Source organism: Giraffa tippelskirchi, chromosome X, assembly GCF_054371585.1.
Source record: "Giraffa tippelskirchi isolate mGirTip1 chromosome X, T2T-mGirTip1v1.2.pri, whole genome shotgun sequence".
In the NCBI taxonomy this organism is placed as follows: Eukaryota; Metazoa; Chordata; class Mammalia; order Artiodactyla; family Giraffidae; genus Giraffa; species Giraffa tippelskirchi.
In genome coordinates this window covers 20,152,432-20,173,474 of record NC_137289.1, presented here as the reverse complement: position 1 = coordinate 20,173,474, position 21,043 = coordinate 20,152,432, and the positions used below count along the sequence as shown (strand labels likewise).

The window sequence follows — 21,043 nt, the reverse complement described above, 5'->3', positions numbered from 1 at the left end:
GCTTAGTCGATGCGGGCCACTGTACTCCACTCTGTATGGGGCTGGAAAGGTGTTTACAACCAACAGAGAAGTCAGGATCATCTGTAGTTTGTGGCTCAGAATTTAACCCTCTAAAACTGCACCATTATTTCTCTTGGAATCTTCTTGTCAAATCCAAATGTTCATCTTTGTGCCCTTCCAGTTGGTGAACTTTGTCCCTTCCACTGACCCATTATGGAAACTCTCAACCCATGGCTTCTCCTCTTGCTTCTGTGTCCTGCCCATCTTGGTGAATCACTAGACCCTACCGCCCTTAGGTGGAATCCTCCAAAACTCAGTCCTCCACACTTAGTCAATTTATGAGCCCTACCCCAATGCCACGTCCTGTATGAGGATATAGCAATTGAAATGACCGAGCATTCCTTGATTTGGGATTAAGAAAAATATTACCCATAAAAAGTCTGTTCCACCAAGTCAAATATGATTGTATACTGTTGAGAGGGTAACAGGCAGGAAGGCTAGGGGTCCCCTGGCAGAGGAAATAGACTGCAAGTGTCAGATCTTTTTTTTCTCTCTTAAGCGGCAGGAGGAAACAAACTACAAGTGTCAGATGGTTTTATCCCTTCTCTATACAAAATTAAAAGGAGGTTTCTTTTAAAATTCTGTGTTGCCACACCTGGCTCCACCTGAACTTAACTTTTCTCAAGCCATGGGCTAACCAACACGGTTTTCTTATGTATGGAAATATTTTTCTTAAACTATGTTAATGAACTATGCATTTGCCTTAGAATCTGTCTTTCTTCAAGTAGGTTCGGCCTAAGACTCAGAACCAACAATGGCTCAACAAACCATTATGTTTTACCCATGGAAATGTTTTCTTAAGCTATATTAATGAAACTATGTATTTGCTTGGAAACTTGCCTCTCCTCAAGATTCATGTCAATTGTTTTATGCCCCGGAATGACTCCCCTTGTGCCAATGCTATCTCAAAATGCATGTTGTGGGTGAGGGGCCTAGTGCCACTCTCTGAGTTTTGAGACATTTCTTTTCTCTAATTAGCAGCCTGCTAATAGGTATGTTAAACCTATATTAAAAGGCAGAGATATTACTTTGCCAACAAAGGTTCATCTAGTCAAAGCTATGGTTTTTCTGTACCATATGGATGTGAGAGTTGGAGTATAAAGAAAGCTGAGTGTCGAAGAATTGATGCTTTTGAACTGTGGTGTTGGAGACGACTCTTGAGAGTCCCTTGGACATCAAGACGATCAAACCAGTCAATCCTAAAGGAAATCGGTCTTGAGTATTCATTGGAAGTACTGATGCTGAAGCTGAAACTCCAGTACTTTGGCCACCTGATGCAAAGAACTGACTCATTGGGAAAGACCCTGATGCTAGGAAAGATTGAAGGTGGGAGGAGAAGGGGACGACAAAGGATGAGATGGTTGGATGGCATCACCAACTTGATGGACAAGAGTTTGACAAAGCTCTAGGAGTTGGTAATGGACAGGGAGGCCTGGCATGCTGCAGTCCATGAGGTTGCAAAGAGTGGACATGACTGAGCAACTGAACTCAACTGAATAGGTACATAACTTCTTGCTAAAAACTAGCAAGGGGGCACTCTTTCTGTTCCCTTCTGATTTCTATGTCAGAAGCTTTCTCTATCTCTTTTATACTTTAATAAAACTTTATTACAAAAAAGTCTGAGCGATCAAGCCTCATCACTGGCCCCTGATTAAATTCCTCTCCTCTGAAAGCCAAGAATTCCAGGTCATTCACGGCTTCTAGTGGCAACCTTTCACTATCTGCTGCCTCTCCCTCTCTCTCAGGCTTCTTATTGCCTGCTCTGAAATACTGTCCTTTTACCCACCCATGAAGGCTTATTAAGTCATTGTGGGATTATTTCAGTTGAACTAAATAAAACTCATTGACTAAACATCTCACCTTAGAATGTGAACATTTTGCTTCAATAATAAAATCAAAACCAAAAATCAAACTCCATATGACCCAACAATCCCACTACCCCACTCCTTGGCATATACCCTGAGAAAACCATAACTGAAAAAGACACATGTACCCCAGTGTTCACTGCAGCACTATTTACAATAGTCAGGACATGGAAGCAACTTAGATGTCCACTGACAGATGAGTGGATAAAGAAGTTGTGGTGCATATATGACTGGAATATTACCCAGTCATAAAAAGGAATGAATTTGAGTCAGTTGAACTAAGGTGGGTGAACCTAGAGCCTATTATACAGAGTGAAGTAGGTCAGAAAGAGAAAGACAAATATCACATATTAAGGCATATATCTGGAATCTAGAAATATGGTACTGATAAGCCTATTTTCAGGGAAGGAATAGAGATACAGATGCAGAGAACAGACTTTTGGACACGGGGGGAAGGAGAGGGTGGGACAAATGGAGAAAGTAGCATCGATATATACACTACCATGTGTAAAATAGATAGCTAGTGGGAAGCTGCTGTGTAGCACTGGGAGCTCAGCTTGGTGCTCTCTGATGACCTAGAGGGGTGGGATGGGGGAGTGGGAGGGAGGCTCTAGAGTTAGGGGACAGATACATAGTTATGGTTGATTTGCGCTTTTGTATGGCAGAAACTAACACAACATTGTAAAGAAATTATATCCCAATTTAAATTTTTTAATTACAAAATTGAAGAAGAATAATAAAAACAGGCTCTTATGTTTACCTTATTCTGCTCTCCCACAGGGAGGAAGCATTATAAGGTGCCATCATGTTGCTAACAATTACATCCCTGCGAGCGTACTTTCTGTGTGATATTGTCAGCTTAACAACCCACACATAGATGCTGAGACTAACCAGGGAGTTGTGGAATCCACTGACGGTTACTACTCTGATCAACCACCCAAGCAAGGTGAATAAGGGCCCTCGTCTGACAAGCACCAAGTCACGTTAACTCATGTCTGGATCTGAAGACTCCATGTTCAAAACTGAGGAAAACCACAGTCTGCAAAATATCAGCCTAACTGCCAAATGTTATTGAGGGTGGTTAATGTTTACTTGCAGGGTGGTTTGCCTATAATTGCCTGTTTGGCTTTTTTTCCACATGAACTACGTGAAATTAACATCATAAAGCTTTGTAGATGGAAACTTTCCATTCATCCACAAAGGGAAACTCAAAGGAATGGCAGGACCATTTTCCAGGCAGCCAACTCACCAACAACACTAGCCCTGACCTGAAGGGCCCACGGTTAATGCCAAGAAGATTCAATTTCTTGGTGTCCCAAATCTTTGTCTTCTGAACCTCAGTGGACACCCAAAAGGCCTGCTGAGTTGAGCTCACACCCCTACACACAGAGTTGGCACGGACTCATGAAAGGGACCACACAAGTGGCAGGGCTTTTCTTCTTTTCCATTACATTTTTTTTTAAGTATTAACATTCAGAAACAATTCTACGCCAGGGTAAAAATCATCAGCTTTCCAAAAATGACAATGTCTCATTAAATTTTTAAAAGGAGAGATGTGCTGAAAAAGGAGAAAATTGCAGCAGACCACAGAGGAGACAAGTAAAATGAGTCTTTGAGGTTCCCCTGTAACCAGCCTGAACTGGAGACGCATTACCCGGAGCAACAGCTAATCCCCACATTAGCTACTGGACCGTCGTCAGACTCACCCTTTGGAGCCAGTCTCAGCTCCTCTTTGGTTGGGTCCTCTCACTGGTCATGCAGGAAGCATTGCTATTGGCCATCAGCCCAGTGCTGAACCTTAGCTACCTTTGTTACTATAACCAAGGCTCGGTACAATGCAGTCCTCAGGGCTCAGGCTACAGCAAAGACTTGTAGGTAAAATCACCCAGTGACTTGGGGTTTCTAGGATACTCAATCTCCCTCATGTAGCGAATGGCATTCAGCAGTGAAATGATGTTCCTGCAAGCATCTAGTCAATGTCATTTTTCTCAAGATTTACCTTTAGATTCACATTTTGCTTTGATGTGTAACAGGGCTTCCCATGTGGCTCAGTAGTAAAGAATCCACTGCCAGTGCAGGAGCTGCAGGAGATGCGGGTTGGATGTCTGGGTCAGGAAGATCCCCTGGAGGAAGAAATAGCAACCCCTTCCAGTATTTTTGCTGGGAGAATCCCATGGACAGAGGAGCGTGGCAAGCTACAGTCCATGGGGTCATGAAAAGAGTGGGACATGACTGAGCACGCACGCACACTGATGTGCAATAACATGGCATTGAGGAAGTCAGAAGTCAGGGACAGTCATCTCAGCTCTATCACCACCTGTATGACCTTGAGCCATCTGCTTATCCTCCCCGAGCCCCAGTCTCCTCATCCATGGAGTGAAGTGAAAGTCGCTCAGTCGTGTCTGACTCTTTGCGACTCCAGGCCAGAATACCGGAGTGGGTAGCCTTTCCCTTCTCCAGGCGATCTGCCCAACCCAGGGATTGAACCCAGGTCTCCTGCATTGCAGGCGGATTCTTTACCAGCTGAGCCACAAGGGAAGCCCATGGAATGAAGATGACAGTATTAATAATAATGACAATGATGATAAGGACAATGAATGATATCCCCCTTGCCACACCCACAAGCTATGGTAAAGATAGAAAGCCATAAAACAGCTCAGTAAAATGCAAATGGCTATAATAACACAGAATATCACTCTTGCTGCTAACTTCTAATAAGAATTTACAACACCTGTGGGCAAAGCGAGTAAGGGCAGAGGAAAATTACTGGAGATGAAATACAACCCCAGAGAAGAAACATTACAGTTTGGTGAAGAGCACCTGATAGGTAGTGGAGAAGCCCAAGTGCCAGTGCCAAGTCCCTGGTAACTAACTGTATGACCTTCTCCCTGGACCCTGGCAGAAGAAACAGGCTGGATTAGGTCAATTTTCCAGCTTCATAGGAGCAGACATCTTCTGTCCCATGAAACTGTAGGTGTGACCCGACATATAAAACACATGGACAGCCAACATTGTCAAGACAGGAGGCATCTCTCTCACCTCTTCCCCTCAAGAAAGCCTTCAGAAGTAAATTTCCACTGCAGCACATCTGCTGCTTCCTGGGAATGTGCTCAGGTAAGGCACGGTCTCCTTTACTGGGTGGTCTTCAGTGAAGCCCTGGGCTGCTCTGTTTACTCTGAAAAACAAAATAAAGCCCTACCTCCTGCTGGCAGCCAGCCAAACAGTCCCCCTCAGCTTAACACTCCTGTGCTGGAAGCAAATGATGACCACAGCTCAGAACAAATGACCTGCGGAAGGTAAGAAAGCCTTGTTAACTCTTCTGATCACACCTTTGGGCTGACTGTAAACCCATGCTGCTTCTTTAGGGAGTCAGTCCTGAATTTCCCTGCTAACTGAGGGGAACAAGACCTGTCTAGAAAAGCATATGATGAAGGAATAATTCCTACTGGCTGGTGGGCTAAATCGACTGATGTTTCATAAAGTCATCTGCCTAATTATGTTTTCTTTAAGAGCTTATATGGGCTTCCCAGGTGGCGCTAGCAGTAAAGAACCTGCCTATTAATGCGAGAGATGCAAGTAGACTCGGGTTAGATCCCTGGGTCAGGAAGATCCCCTGGAGAAGGGAATGGCAACCCACTCTAGTTCTCTTGCCTGGAGAATCCCAAGGACAGAGGACCCTGGTGGACTACGGTCCATAGGGTCACAAAGAGTCGGACATGAGTGAAGTGACTGAGCACATAAGGGCTCATGAGAATAGCTTGCTTTTCCTGGTTTGGCAGTGGCAGGGACTCTTTAAGATGTGTGTGATGGGTGGGGTGGGGGGAATCCTCAGATCAAGGCCCATAGTTAACAGCTAGCAGATTAGACCTCTGCAAGGACCTATCACCAAAGGTCACTATGTAAAAACAGGCTGATCTCTTAATGCAAGTGGCCAGAATATTCATTTTATTCTGTAAGCACAACCATACTTCGATGCCATTTAAAGGATAAAAGATAAGATGTAGTTTTCAAATTTGCTACCAGGTAGTCACAAACACTCTGTTCTAAATCAGTCAATTTTGATGATAAAAATTTTCACTTGGGACCTCTATGAACACACGGGACTGCAGGACTGAGTTCTAAAGTCCAAGCAACAAGTTCTCCTTTTTTTTTTTTTTCCTGAAATACAGTGTAGATTTTATATGAGATATTTCCTGTGTCTTCTTGAAAAACTAAAGAAAATGTGAAATGATTGAAAAAAAGGTATTCTGTAAGGTTTCCGTTTGCCACCCTCCCCTCACAACCCTCCAATAATGCATGCGAAGGTACACTTTTTAAAACTTTGATGTTCCATTAGCAAATTCCTTCAAGTCAAATGCACTTCATTTTCCCCCTCACGCTTGAGTTTTAAATGGTCATTTGAAATCTAAGCAGAACCGGACGCTCAGGCTGCAAAATAGCCATCTGAAGCATGATTGCTCTGCTGCATTTGGGAGGCACTTCACTGGGTAAATTTCTGTCCTTGGAAGCACTTCTTCTCACTGAAGTGAACAGAAGCTGCCTGAACACATTTGAAAAACTAATTTACCCTTTAAGATCTCGTTTGATGGATCTTCCCTGCACCTCTCTCTCTCGAGTAGGCAAGCTGTAAGCATTAGTCAGTGTACCAAAAAACCCAGGAAAGATGAACAAAGAACAACCCCTGTGATGAGTTGCTAAATTAAAGTGGGAAGAAAACAAATGCTACCCAACGTCAACGGAGCTCAGCATTCTCTCCTGAGATGGGAGCCAGAGTGGGGATGGAGAGGTGCTGGCTGAAGACTGGAAAAGCAGCCGTGACCTAAGAATTCCTGTGATAGATTCCTCCTGCCCATCCACCCACTAAAAAAAGAGGATTCCTTCCTCCTCTCCCTATCTCCTAAAATCAGCAAACACAGGTGGGCTCCTTTGTTAAGGCCAAAACAAAAAGCCATAATCCAGGAAATGTGACATTCTACCGTAGCCACAGCCACCCTGGCACTGTGACAGGACCAGTTACATCCCATGGCTGGGATGGGTTCAGTGTCAGCAAAGCTCACACCTCACTGAGAATCTGCACACACTTACCATCTACCAAACCCTGGATCAAAGCACAGCAAGACAAATCTGAAAGAAAAAGGAAATGGCAAATAATCTTTATGGTACGGGATTTGTAACAAATTGCTATTCAGTGTACACTAACATTCTCAGTAATTCAAGTGAAAAAAGAATGGGAGCAAGGGATTTTGGACTGATGGGCCCAGAGTAACAGATATTTAGACTGGAAAACTTTGAGATGCCTTTCACCTCAAAAAACTTTCATCTGCCAAAGAATCTGAAACAATGGGTATCAAGTTATTGTGGTTTTACCATAAATGGCATGCAAACACTTATTTGACTGTTTTGGTCCAAAAGCCAATGGTCCTAACATGTTGGGTTCCTGCCCAGCTGCCTAACTGACTGAATGGACAGATGGATGGATGGACGGACAGACGGATGGACAGACAGATGGATGCACGGATGGCCAACTGGTTGGCTGCATAAATGATTGGTTGGATAAATGGATGGGCCACAGTCCATGGGGTCGCAGAGTCAGACACAACTGAGCGACTAAGCATACATACAGCATCACAGGATGGATGGATAAATGGATGGATGGACGAGTACCTGTAGGCAGCCCTGTATGCGTGAATTGGACCCTAATACTGGTCCACCATCACTATAAGCCCTTGGCTCCTCAAACCTCACATTTTTTGCTCCTGCCCCTGCTCTCACCTAATACAAAGACAGTGTAGCAACAGAGGGTTTGCTGTTTTACCCTGCAGAGAAGGTCACAAACGTAAGCACGATCAGAAACGTATTTGAGAAATATCACCTTGGTTGCAGTGCAGAGAATGCTGTGGAGGGGAAAAAAACAGGGAGATTAGATGAAAGCTATGACACAAATCCCTGCAAAATAATATGAAGGCTTCAGATAAATTGGTGGCAACAGAAACAGAGATTAACGGTCAGAATTGGGGCAGAAGAGATAGTCTCAACAAGGCTTGATGATAGATTAAGTTTTGCAGAGACCGGGTCTAGACATTTGATACTTGAAGTGCAGTATACAGACCAACAGCATCTGCATCACCTGGGAGGCTTGCTAAAAATGCAGAATCTCAGGCTCCACCTCAGACCTACTGATTCAGAATCTGCATTTTTAACCAGATCCCAGTTGATTCATGTCCACAGAATTAAGTTGGGAAGTGCTGTTCAGAGAGCACTCAGCTTCATATGAAAACTGGCCATCCACTGAAAGACAAAACTGGGTTTGGCTTTTGACAGGTTGGAGTTACGGTGTTTGAAAGTTATTCTATTCATTCAATAAACATTAATTGACTGCTATGGACAAAGGCTCTGGAAGACAGACAAGAAAGACGGTCCCTGGCCTTAGAGAGCTCACATCTGGTATTACCAAAAAAAAATTTTTTCAAAGGCAATGGTGTGGTGAATGCCATGTCTGATATATTCACATGCTACAAGTTCATCTTCCTACTTTCATACTCGAGTCAAGAGCCAGCCAGGGTCCTGCTTGAACAGGCTCAGGCTGCATGCAGAAGGCCTTTCTTCAAACTGCTCAGCCAATGAGAAGCCCACATCATCCTTCAAGTAGTCATACCGATGACTTAGTCAGGACCCCGGGGCTTCTTTCTTCAAATTGTGTAGTTGGAAGGAGGAAGTAGGAGAATATCTGCCAGGGTACATCATTGGCCCATTAGATGCTGATGAGCTATCATTTGTATCTGCTGCCTTACAGGTCACATCTTTGAAAGGCGTAAAGTCAAAGAGACATTAAAGCAGCAATAGCATGTGAACAATTAAATACTTTTTCAAAAAGTTACTAGGTGGATAGAGAGCGTATCACCTTGGCTCAATCAGTGGTTGCTTCCATTTATCCCATCCCTTCAAATTCATTACCAACAAGAGAGCAAAAGCCATCAAGCCACCAGGCCATGGTCCTTATCTAAATCTGAGCAGCATTTCAATGGTTCCCTCCTGACTAGAAAGTCCTCTTCGCTTTCTTCAATGTCATCTTTTCCATCTCTGTTTGCTAATGTCACTATGGTCTGTGAGTTTTGCTCCCCCAAGGATTCACTTCTTGACAATATATTTAAACTTACAAAACCAGAGACTCAGCTTATTTTGAGAACAAAATATTTCTCAGTAGAACTCAAAGTGGTTTTAAGGCATGATCTGATTATCAATTCAGCATCTTCATGAGTTCAGTGATAGTAAGTATTCATTTCTACTTTGCCATTAAGGAGACAGAAGCAGAGAAAACTTTAGGGGCTTTGTTCAGAGTCACTGTGCTGAGCTGGGAATGGAACCTGGGAACCCATACTCTAAGGGATAAGACCATCTACCACAGCCCCTCTCCATATGTAACAGCATTAGTAAATAGATTACTCAGATGTACAATAAAAAAACAGATATCAAGGCATCAGAAAATGTCTACAGAGCTCCATAAAATTTCTGCAGTGCCCCAATTTCTGCAAAAATGTTATTTTCCCCTCTAGAATCCAGCACTGGATTGAAAAGCTTGCAAAGATGACATGACTCCTTACAGTAACTATTCCCCAGTTTAAAAAAATTTATCATTCGGTAAAGTCTTGTTCTTCACCTGTCCCACATCATCAAAGGTAAACTAAACTATCTCAAAATCCTTTGGATATGCACTTGAGCTGAATTTCATCTCTTCTTAATATCTCCAGCTCAGGCTGGAAACCAGGAATATTTATAGAGCACAGTGAAAACACTAATGATTCCAAGCTTCATCTAATATATGCAAAAATCAGATAATCTAAATGTTTGGGGACCATTAAAGCATTTCAAGCTAAAGGGAAGAGTAATGATAGCTACGAAGTCATGGAAGTTGAAACATTTTAGGTTTTTATAGAAGAATATTTGAAATGGCAAATGAGTCATAAATAGATACCCTCATATATGTTCCTCTGAGACTGGAGAAAAACTAGATACAATCAGCCCTTGGTTAGTCTGAGATTTGGAACATAGACATAGATAACCAATAACCACTTAATGATATTCTTTGTTATTAGAGAAAAATGAACTAAATGAGTAGCTTTTAAATAAAGCAATACATTGTGATATTAACAACACTCAGTTTTTCTGATAACATTTTGACATTTTACAAATCAGAAAGCTAAATGATAAATAATACCAAAATAGCAATTTATACTTTATAAAGCCCTTTCACTTACCTTATAGCATTTGTGCCTCAGAACAATCCTATGAAGTTTTTACAAATTTTACAAATGAGGGAATCAAAGATCAGAACCAGATTTAGTGATTTACCCAAAGTCTCACAAGTAGTAAGTGAAACAGCCATCACCTAGCTCAAGTCTGTATGACTCCAAATCCTAGGGTAAAGATGACATAGCTGAGCTCATGGTAAATGTCCTTACCATACCATACTCATAAGAAGGAGGACCCAAGGAAAGTTTCGGAGTTGATGAATTTGACTATTAACTTGACTGTGGCAATGATGTCACAGAAATGAGAACCCTAATCCTATGTGCCAACACATCATCAAATTGTATCCATTAAATGTGTGCAGTTTCTTGTGTATCAATTATACCTCAATAAAGCCCCTTTTTCAAAAAGATGGAATAGCTGACTCTAGATTCCTGAGAATAAATGTCTCCATTAATAATTTGACCACTTATAGACAATGTCCATAATGTTATTTATCTTACCCTAAAATTTTCACTCTTACTCCTCCTTGGACAACTGTGATCTAGACAAATCTAAGCTTTTGCAGAGTCGTAGAGAAAGGGAAGAAAAAATAAAGACAGGTATTGATTCTTCAGTGCACGTACTTCATGGCAAAAATTTGCGTTTGTTCCCCAATGCATGGTACATGCCATGGGAAACAATGGGCATCCAAATGGCAAGGCTGATAGATGCCCTGGCTCGCCTTCACTCACAGTCCTGCTGCTAGGCGGAGGTCAGCAAGGCCTTCACACCATTCTGCATGGCTTCCTCTTGTCAATCCGTTCCCAACAGTCTTGTCTCATTCTTTCTACTATCATTTAGATCCAGTTACCCTGATTTTACCCTCAGCAACTAGTAAGAACAATTTGTCTATATATTGCAAATAAAATTTACTTTTTATTATTTAGAAATTACTTTAAATGAGCTAATGAGATTAGCACCTTGTGACTCTGAGCCTATATCTGCAACCCTGAGCCCTCAAGCCGCAAATCTACTACCTCTGGGCATCCAACATTGTGACACCATAGTCTCCTCAAGTTCCATGTGTATAAAACTAGCCTCATCCCCCATCCCCTTGCCCATCACAGCTCTTCCTCCAGTCTGTCCAAGCCAGAAACCTTGGAGGAAATTCCTTGCCCCAGCTCTCATCCCCACTATCCATAGCCTTCAGTCACCACATTCTTTCCAGTCTTCCTCCTAAATATCTCCTGAATCTTCTCACCTCTACACGCCCATGATAGCTCAGTTGGTAAAGAATCTGCCTGCAATGCAGGAGACCCCGGTTCAATTCCTGGGTCAGGAAGATCTGCTGGAGGAGGAATAGGCTACCCACTCCAGTATTCTTGGGCTTCCCTTGTGGCTCAGCTGGTAAAGAATCCACCTGCAACATGGGAGACCTGGGTTCCATCCCTGGGTTGGGAAGATCCCCTGGAGAGGGGAAAGGCTACCCATTCCAGTATTTTTGCCTGGAGAATTCCATGGACTATATAGTCCATTGGGTCGCAAAGAGTCGGACACGACTGAGCGACTTGGACTTCACTACACACCCACAGCCACTCTTCCAAGCCAAGCTACCAAGCTCTCTTCCCAGCACAACTCCACAGCCTTCCAACTGGGCTCCCTGTTGAGTGTTCTTACTTATTTCCAGTCCCTTCTCCACACGGCAGCCAAAGTGACTTAGTTAAAATCAAAGCACGATACTCCCCTGCTTAAAATGTCCCGATGCCTTCTGTCTGCTCTCAGGATAAAGTCCAAATAGGCTCATGCCCTGCAAGACTCTATGTGCCCTGGCTTCTATCTAGTTCTGAGATCACAGATCTCATCCCAGCCCCTAAGTACAAGCCCTACTCCCTCATGTAGCTGTGCCTTTACTCATGCTGTTTCCTGAGGTTCTACCCTGTCACTTGTCTGGAGATCCTTGGAGACAGCTCAAGAGTCACCTCCCTCAGCAGAGTCTTTCCTGATTTGAGATACCCTTCTCTCCATCATCACAGCAACCCATGTTCCCCTTTATTATAGCACTGATCACTCTATTTGTTTTTTAATATTTACCTCCCCTCACTAGTCTGAGAACTCTCTAAAGTCAGTGGCTATGGTACTGCCAGCTCTGTAATTCCACGACCTGACACAGTGCCTGCTATATAGAAAGGTACTCAGTACATACTGAATGAATTAGTTAATGGGAAGGATTTCAACTAAGTCAAAACAAGTCATGTTACAGACTTGAATCAAGCTATCAATAATATGAATGGGTGAAATATTTCAATCAAAAGACACAGACTGTCAGATGGATTTTGTTTTTTAGAAAAAACAAGGTCCAAATATAGTTATCCACAGGAAATACACATTACATTTAAAGATAGAAATAATCTGAGTAAAAAGGGAGGAAAAAAGATATATCATGGAAATAAAAACCATAAGAAGTATGGGTTGCCTATGCCAATATCAGAGAAAACAGACTTTAATAAATGTTACCAGAGATGAAAAGGGAACTTTTATAATGACAAAGGGAATAATGCATTAGGAAAATATACTAATCACAAATAGACATGCAGCTAACAACAGAGCCCAAAAACACATAAAGCAGAAACTGCCAGACTTAAAGGGAGAAATACAAAACTCAATAATAATTGTTGGAGACTTTGGTATCCCAATTTCAATAATGGATAGAACAACCAAAAAAGGATCAGCAAGAAATAGAAGACTTAAACAGTACAATAAATCATCAAAACTTAGCAGGTATCTACAGAACACTTCACCATCAGCAGCAGAATATAATCTTCTCAAATGCACACAGAACATTCTCCAGGACAGACCATATGTTAGGATATGGAATACTTCTCAATATATTTAAAAGGAATGAATCATACAACATATGTTCTCTGACTACAATGGAATAAAATTATAAACAATGTAAAGAAGAAAATTTGGAAATTCAAAAATATGTGGAAATTAAACAATAAACTCTTAAATAACCAATGGTTCAAAGAAGAAAGCACAAGGGAAATTAGCAAATCTTTGAGATAATTTAAATGAAATAAAACATGCCAAAACTTATGAGATGCAGCTAAAGTACTGCTTACAGGAAATTATAGAGCTGCAAATGCTTATATTTTTTAAAAACAGAAAGATCTCAATTCAATAACCTGTCTACTGCAAAGCACTTAAAAATAAAGAACACATTAAACCTCAAGCAAGCAGAAGAAAAGAAATATTACAGACTACAGTGGGAATTGAGAGTTAAGAAAAAATAAAAATCAGTGAAACCAAAAGTTGGTTCTCTATAAAGATTAAACAAAAATGACAAACATTAACCTAAACTGACAAACAAAATAGAAGACTCAATTACTAAAATCAAAAAAAGAATGAAGGGATAATTGTGAAGGAGAACAAGATGGTGGAGGAGTAGGTGGACGTGGAGTACATCTCTCTCCACGGATACATCAGGAATACACCTTCAGACACAAAAGTGCATGTGGAACACCAGCTGAGAGCAGACAGGAGGACCTGACCAGTGGAAAAGAATATATAAAGAACTATGGAAAACTTAAGATCAAACCCTGAGCCTTTGGAGTGGGAGCACTAATTCCAAGACCCTAAACTACCAGAGAACTAACCCTAGGGAGTATCAAATAGTGAGAACTCACACAAAGGAAGCCACTTTAATACAAGACCCGGCATCACCCAACCACTAGTATAGCACCTTGTGCAGGACGCCTCATCTAAACAACAAACAAAACAAAAATACAAACCCAATCATCAGCAGACAGGAGTACCACCTCACTCAGCCTTGCCCATCAGAGGAAAAACAAGCAAACAAAACTTCAGCAGAAATCTCACCCAATATGAAGCTCATACAAACCACTGGACCAACCTTAGGAGGGCAGAAACCAAAAGGAAGAAAGAATTCAACCTTCTTCAATGAAAGAGCTCAATTTTCCTTGAAGCCTGGGAAAAGGACACCTCAAACACAATAACTTAAAAAAAAATTGAAAAGGCAGAGAAATATTGCACAAATGAAGGAACAAACTAGGAACACAGAAGTCCAAATAAATGAAGAGGAAAGAGGAAAATTACCTGAAAAAGAATTCAGAATAATGATAGTAAAGATGATCAAAAACCTTGAAAACAAAATGGAGAAAATGCAAGAATCAATTAACAAAGACCTAGAAGAATTAAATAATAAGCATACAGAGACAAACAACACATTTACTGAAATTACTCTAGAAGGAATCAACAGCAGAATATCTGAAGCAGGAGAACGAATCAGTGAGCTGGAAGATCAAATGGTGGAAATAACTTCTGAAGAGCAGAATAAAGTAAAAAAGAATGAAAAGAGCTGAGGACAGTCTCCGAGACCTCTGGGACCATATCAAACACACCAACATTCGAATTATAGGGGTCTCAGAAGAAGAGAAAAAGAAAGGGTATGAGAAAATGTTTGAAGAGATTATAGGTGAAAATTTCCCCAACATGGAAAAGGAAATAGCCAATCAAGTCCAAGAGGCACAAAGATTTCCATACAGAATAAACCCAAGGAGAAAAACTCCAAGACACACACTAATCCAACTAAAAAAGATTAAACACAGCAAAAGAATATTAAAAGCAGCAAGGGAGAAGGAACAAGTAACATACAAGGGAAACCCCATATGCTTAACAGCTGATCTTTCAGCAAAAACTCTGCAGGCCAGAAGGAAATGGCAGGATATATTTAAAGTACTGAAAGGGAAAAATCTAAACCAAGATTACTGTACCCAGCAAGGATCTCATTCAAAACTGATGGAGAAATAAAAAGCTTTTCAGACAAGCAAAATTAAGAGAATTCAGTACCACCAAACCAGCTTTACAACAAATGTTAAATGGACTTATATAGTCAAGAAATACAACAGAAGAAAAAGATCTACAAAATCAACCCCAAACAATTAGAAAATGGCAATAGGAACATATATGTCAATAATTACTTTACATGTAAATGGATTAAATGCTCCAAACAAAAGACACAGAAGGGCTGAATGCACACAAAAACAAGATCCATACATATGCTGTCTACAAGAAACCCACTTCAGGCCTCAAGACACATATAGACTGAAAGTGAGAGGATGGAAAAATCTATTCCATGCAAATGGGAAGCAAAAGCAAGCTCGGGTAGCAATCCTCATATCAGACAAAATAGACCTTAAAATAAAGAAGATTTCAAGAGATAAGGAAGGACACTACATAATGATCAAAGGATCAATCCAAGAGGAAGAAATAACAATTGTAAATATCTATGCACCCAACATAGGAGCACCTCTATACATGAGACAAACACTAACAGAAATAAAAGGAGAAATTGACAGTAACACAATAATGTAGGAGACTTTAACACCCCACTCATACCAATGGACAGATCATCAAAACAGAAAATTAATAAGGAAACACAAGTCTTAAATGATACATTAGATGAGATGGATATCATTGACATCTTCAGGACATTCCATTCAAATGATGAAGAATACACCTTCTTCTCAAGTGCACATGGAACATTCTCCAGGATAGACGACATCTTGGGTCACAAATCAAACCTCAGTAAACTTAAGAAAACTGAAATTGTATCAAGCATCTTCTCCAATGACAACGCTATGAGACTAGATATCAATTACAAGAAAAAAACTACAAGAAACGAAAACACATGGAGATTAAACAGCATGTTTCTAGATAACCAATAGGTTACTGAAGAAATCAAAAAGGAAATCAAAAAATTTCTATAAACAAATGACAATGAAAACACGACAACTCAAAACCTATGAGATGCAGCAAAAGCAGTTTTAAGAGGGAAGTTTATAGCAATACAATCCTACCTCAGGAAACAAGAAAAACATCAAATAGACAACCTAACTTTACACCTAAAACAACTGGAAAAAGAAGAAGAAAAAAACCCCAAAATTATTAGAAGGAAAGAAATCATAAAGATCTGAGCAGAAATAAATTAAAAAGAAATGAAAGAAACAATAGTAAAGATTAATAAAACTAAAAGTTGGTTCTTTGAGAACATAAACAAAATTGGCAAACCCTTAGCCAGACTCATCAAGAAAAAAAGAGAGAAGAATCAAATAAACAAAATTAGAAATCAAAAAGGAGAGGTGACAACAGACAATGCAGAAATACAAAGGATTATAAGAGACTACTATGAACTATATGGCAATAAAATAGATAACCTGGAAGAAATGGAAATTATGAACAACCTAATTACAAGCACTGAAGTTGAAGCTTGTGATAAAAAAATCTCCCAAAAAACAAAAGCCCAGGACCAGTATGGCTTCACAGGAGAATTCTATCAAACATTTAAAGAGCTAATGCGTATCCTTCTAAAACTCTTTCAAAAAATTGCAGAGGAAGGAACACTTCCAAACTCATTCTACGAGGCCACCATCACTCTGATACCGAAACCAAAGACAACACAAAAAAAGAAAACCACAGGCCAATATCACTGATGAAGATAGATGCAAAAATCCTCAACAAAATGTTAGCAAACAGAATTCAGCAACACATCAAAAAGCTCACATACCATGATCAAGTTGGGTTTAATCCAAGGATACAAGGATTTTTCAATATATGAAAATCAATCAATTTGATACACCATATTAACAAATTGAAAGATAAAAACCAAATGATAATCTCAATTGATGCAGAAAAAGGCTTTGACAAAATTGAGCATCTATTTATGATTGATTAAAGCTCTTCAAAAAATGGGCATAGAAGGAACCTACCTCAACATAGTAAAAGCCATATATGATAAGCCTACAGCAAACATTATCCTCAATGGTGAAAAACTAAAAGCATTCCCACTAAGATCAGGAACAAGACAAGGGTGTCCACTTCCACCACTATTATTCAAAATAGTTCTGGAAGTCCTAGTTACAGCAATCAGAGAAGAAAAAGATATAAAAGGAATCCAGATCAGAAAAGAAGAAGTAAAGCTCTCACTGTTTGCAGATGACATAATACTGTACATATAACACCCTAAAGATACTATCAGAAAATTACTGGAGTTAATCAGTGAATTTAGCAAAGTTGCAGGATACAAAATCAATACACAGAAATCACTTGCATTTCTATATACTAACAATGAAAAATCAGAAAGAGCAATTAAGGAATCAATACCATTCACCACGGCAACAAAATGAATTAAATATATAAGAATAAACTTACCGAAGGAGATGAAAGAACTGTACACAGAAAATTATAAGACACTAATGAAAGAAAGCAAAGATGACATAAACAGATGGAGAGATAGTCCATGTTCCTGGGTTGCAAGAATCAATATTGTGAAAATGACTCGACTACCAAATGCAATCTACAGACTCAGTGCCACACTTATCAAATTACCAATAGCATTTTTCACAGAACTAGAACAAAAATTTTCACAATTCATATGGAAACACAAAGGACCCCGGATAGCCAAAGCAGTCTTGAGAAAGAACAATAGAGCTGAAGGAATCAACCTTCCTGACTTCAGATAATACTACAAAGGTACAGTCATCAAGACAGAATAGTACTGGCACAAAAACAGAAATATAGACCAATGGAACAAGGTAGAAAGCCCAGAAATAAACCCATGCACCTATAGGTTCCTTATTTTTGACAAAGGAGGCAAGAATATACAATGGGACAAAGATAGCCTGTCCAATAAATGGTGCTGGGAAAACAGGACAGCTACATGTAAAAGAATGAAATTAGAACACTTCCTAACACCATACGCAAAGATAAACTCAAAATGGATTAAAGACCTAAATGTAAGATCAGAAACTATAAAACTCTTAGAAGAAAACATAGGCAGAACATTTGTTGACATAAATCAAAGATCCTCTATGACCCAATTCCTAGAGTAATGGAAACAAAAATGAAAGCAAACAAGTGGGACCTGATTAAACTTAGAATCTTTTGCACAGCAAAGGAAACTATAAACAAGGTGAAAGGACAGCCCTCAGAATGGGAGAAAATAATAGCAAATGAAACAACTGACAAAGGATTAATTTCCAAAATGTACAAGCAGCTCATACAACTCAATACCAGAAAAACAAACAACCCAATCAAAAAGTGGGAAAAAGACCTAAACAGACATTTCTCCAAAGAAGACATACAGATGGCTAACAAACACCTGGAAAACAGGCTCAGCATCACTCATTATTAGAGAAATGCAAGTCAAAACAACAGTGAGATATCACCTCATACCAGTCATAATGGCCATCATCAAAGTCTGCAAACAATAAATGCTGGAGAGGGTGTGGAGGAAAGGGAAAGCTCCTGCATTGTTGGTGGGAATGTAAATTGATACAGCCACTATGGAAGACGGTATGGAGATTCCTTAAAAAACTAGGAATAAAACCACCATATGACCCAGCAATCCCACTCTTAAGCATATACCCTGAGGAAACAAAAATTGAAAGAGACACATGTATCCCATTGTTCATTGCAGCACTATTCACAACAGCTAGAACATGGAAGCAACCTAGATGTCCACTGACAGAAGAATGGATAAAGAAGTTGTGGTACTTATACACAGTGGAATACTACTCAGCCATAAAAAGGAACGCATTTGAGTCAGTTCTAATGTGGTGGATGAACCTGGAACCTATTATACAGAGTGAAGTAAGTCAGAAAGAGAAAGATAAATATCATATTTTAACGCATATATACAGAATCTAGAAAAATAGTACTGAAGAATTCATTTATAGGGCAGCAATGGAGAAACAGACATAGAGAATAGACTTATGGATGTGGGGACAGGGGAGCAGAAGGTGAGATGTACGGAAAGAGCAACATGGAAACTTAAATTATCATATACAAAATAGAGAGCCAATGGGAATTTGCTGTATGGCTCAGGGAACTCAAACAGGGGCTCTGTATCAACGCAGAGGGATAGGATCGGGAGAGAGATAGGAGGGAGGTTCAAAAGGGAGGAGATATTAAGTATACCTATGGGTGATTCATGTTGAGGATAGACAGAAAATAACAAAATTTAGTAAAGCAAATATCCTTCAATTAAAAAATAAACAAATTTTTTAAAAACAGAAAAAAAAAGAAATCTAAAAAGTTGTCACAACAAAGAGGAACCAAACAAGGCATAATATGGAATGACTAAATTTAGTATAGTCTCCTGGATGGATACTAGAACAGCAAACAGACATTAGGTAAACACCAAGGAAATCTGAAAATGTTTCAGAAAAACATGTATTTCTGCTTTACTGACTATGCCAAAGCCTATGACTGTGCGGATCACAACAAACTGTGGAAAATTCTGAAAGAGATGGGATTACCAGACCACCTGAACTGCCTCTTAAGAAACCTGTATGCAGGTCAAGAAGCAACAGTTAGAACTTGACATGCAACAAAGGATTTGGTCCAAATCAGGAAAGGAGTGCGTCAAGGCTATATATTGTCACCCTGCTTATTTAATTTATATGCAGAGTACCTCACGAGAAACGCTGGGCTGGATGAAGCACAAGCTGGAATCAAGACTGCCGGGATAAATATCAATAACCTAAGATATGCAGGTGACACCACCCTTATGGCAGAAAGTGAAGAACTAGAGCCTCTTGATGAAATTGAAAGAGGAGAGTGAAAAAGTTGGCTTAAAGCTCAACATTCATGAAACTAAGATCACGGCATCTGGTCCTATCACTTCATGGCAAATAGATGGGGAAACAGTGGAAACAGTGGAGGACTTTATTTTTGCGGCCTCCAAAATCACTGCAGATGGTGACTGCAGCCATGAAATTAAAAGACACTTACTCCTTGGAAGGAAAGTTTTCATCAACCTAGACAGCATATTAAAAAGCAGACATTACTTTACTGACAAAGGTCCATCTAGTCAAGGCTATGGTTTTTCCAGTGGTCATGTATGGATGTGAGAGTTGGACTATAAAGAAAGCTGAGCATCAAAGAATTGATGTTTTTGAAGTGTGGTGTTGGAGAAGACTCTTGAGAGTCCCTTGGACTGCAAGGAGATCCAACCAGTCCATCCTAAAGGTGATCAGTCCTGAGTGTTCATTGGAAGGACTGATGTTGAAGCTGAAACTCCAATACTTCAGCCACCTGATGCGAAGAGCTGACTCATTGGAAAAGACCCTGATGCTGGTCAAGATTGAGGGCAGGAGGAGAAGGGGACGACAGAGGAAGGGATGGTTGGATGGCATCACCAACTCAATGCACATGAGTTTGGGTAAACTTCCGGAGTTGGTGATGCACAGGGAGGCCTGGCGTGTTGCAGTCCATGGGGTCGCAAAGAGTAGGACACAACTGAGTGACTGAACTGAACTGAACTGAACTAAAGGAAATCTGATAATGTCCAGACTTTAGTTAATAAGACTCTTACAGTGTCAATTCACTAACTTCAACAAATCTTCACTACTAATGTACAATGGTAATACAGGGAATTGGTTGTGGAGTATACGAAAATACTCTTCACAATTATTCTGGAAATCTAAAACTTCTAAAGTAAAGAATTTTAAAAAAGAAAAAAACACACCAAACACTAGGTGCTGAGATCCGGAAGACTACAGAATTAATCACTGAATGGGGGTGGCCATGAGGAATGGTTTGGAGGGAACACTGGCTCCCTAACTTGTACACCACAAGAACTGAACTGGACAAATGAGGAAACGCGGAAAGTCAAATTGCGAAGGCTCTTTAATGGTTTTGAGGAAGCACTCTCTTTCCTCAACCAGAGCACCTAGAGTCCTCTGCACCCTGCCCCTCCCCCATGGATCTTAGAAGGTGGGGCCTTGTGACGTCAAGCCGTGTCAGGGCTACCACTGGCTGGAGAAATTTCTTGCTGACCAATCAAACTGACAGTTGTGGCTCTTCAT

The 21,043-nt window shown here is 40.3% G+C and overlaps 1 protein-coding gene across 2 annotated transcripts in view; it reads right to left on the bottom strand.

The window, feature by feature from the left end:
- The window catches only part of HS6ST2 (heparan sulfate 6-O-sulfotransferase 2), a 348,242-nt gene that overhangs the window by 301,240 nt on the left and 25,959 nt on the right, over positions 1 to 21,043 (bottom strand). The window lies entirely within an intron of this gene.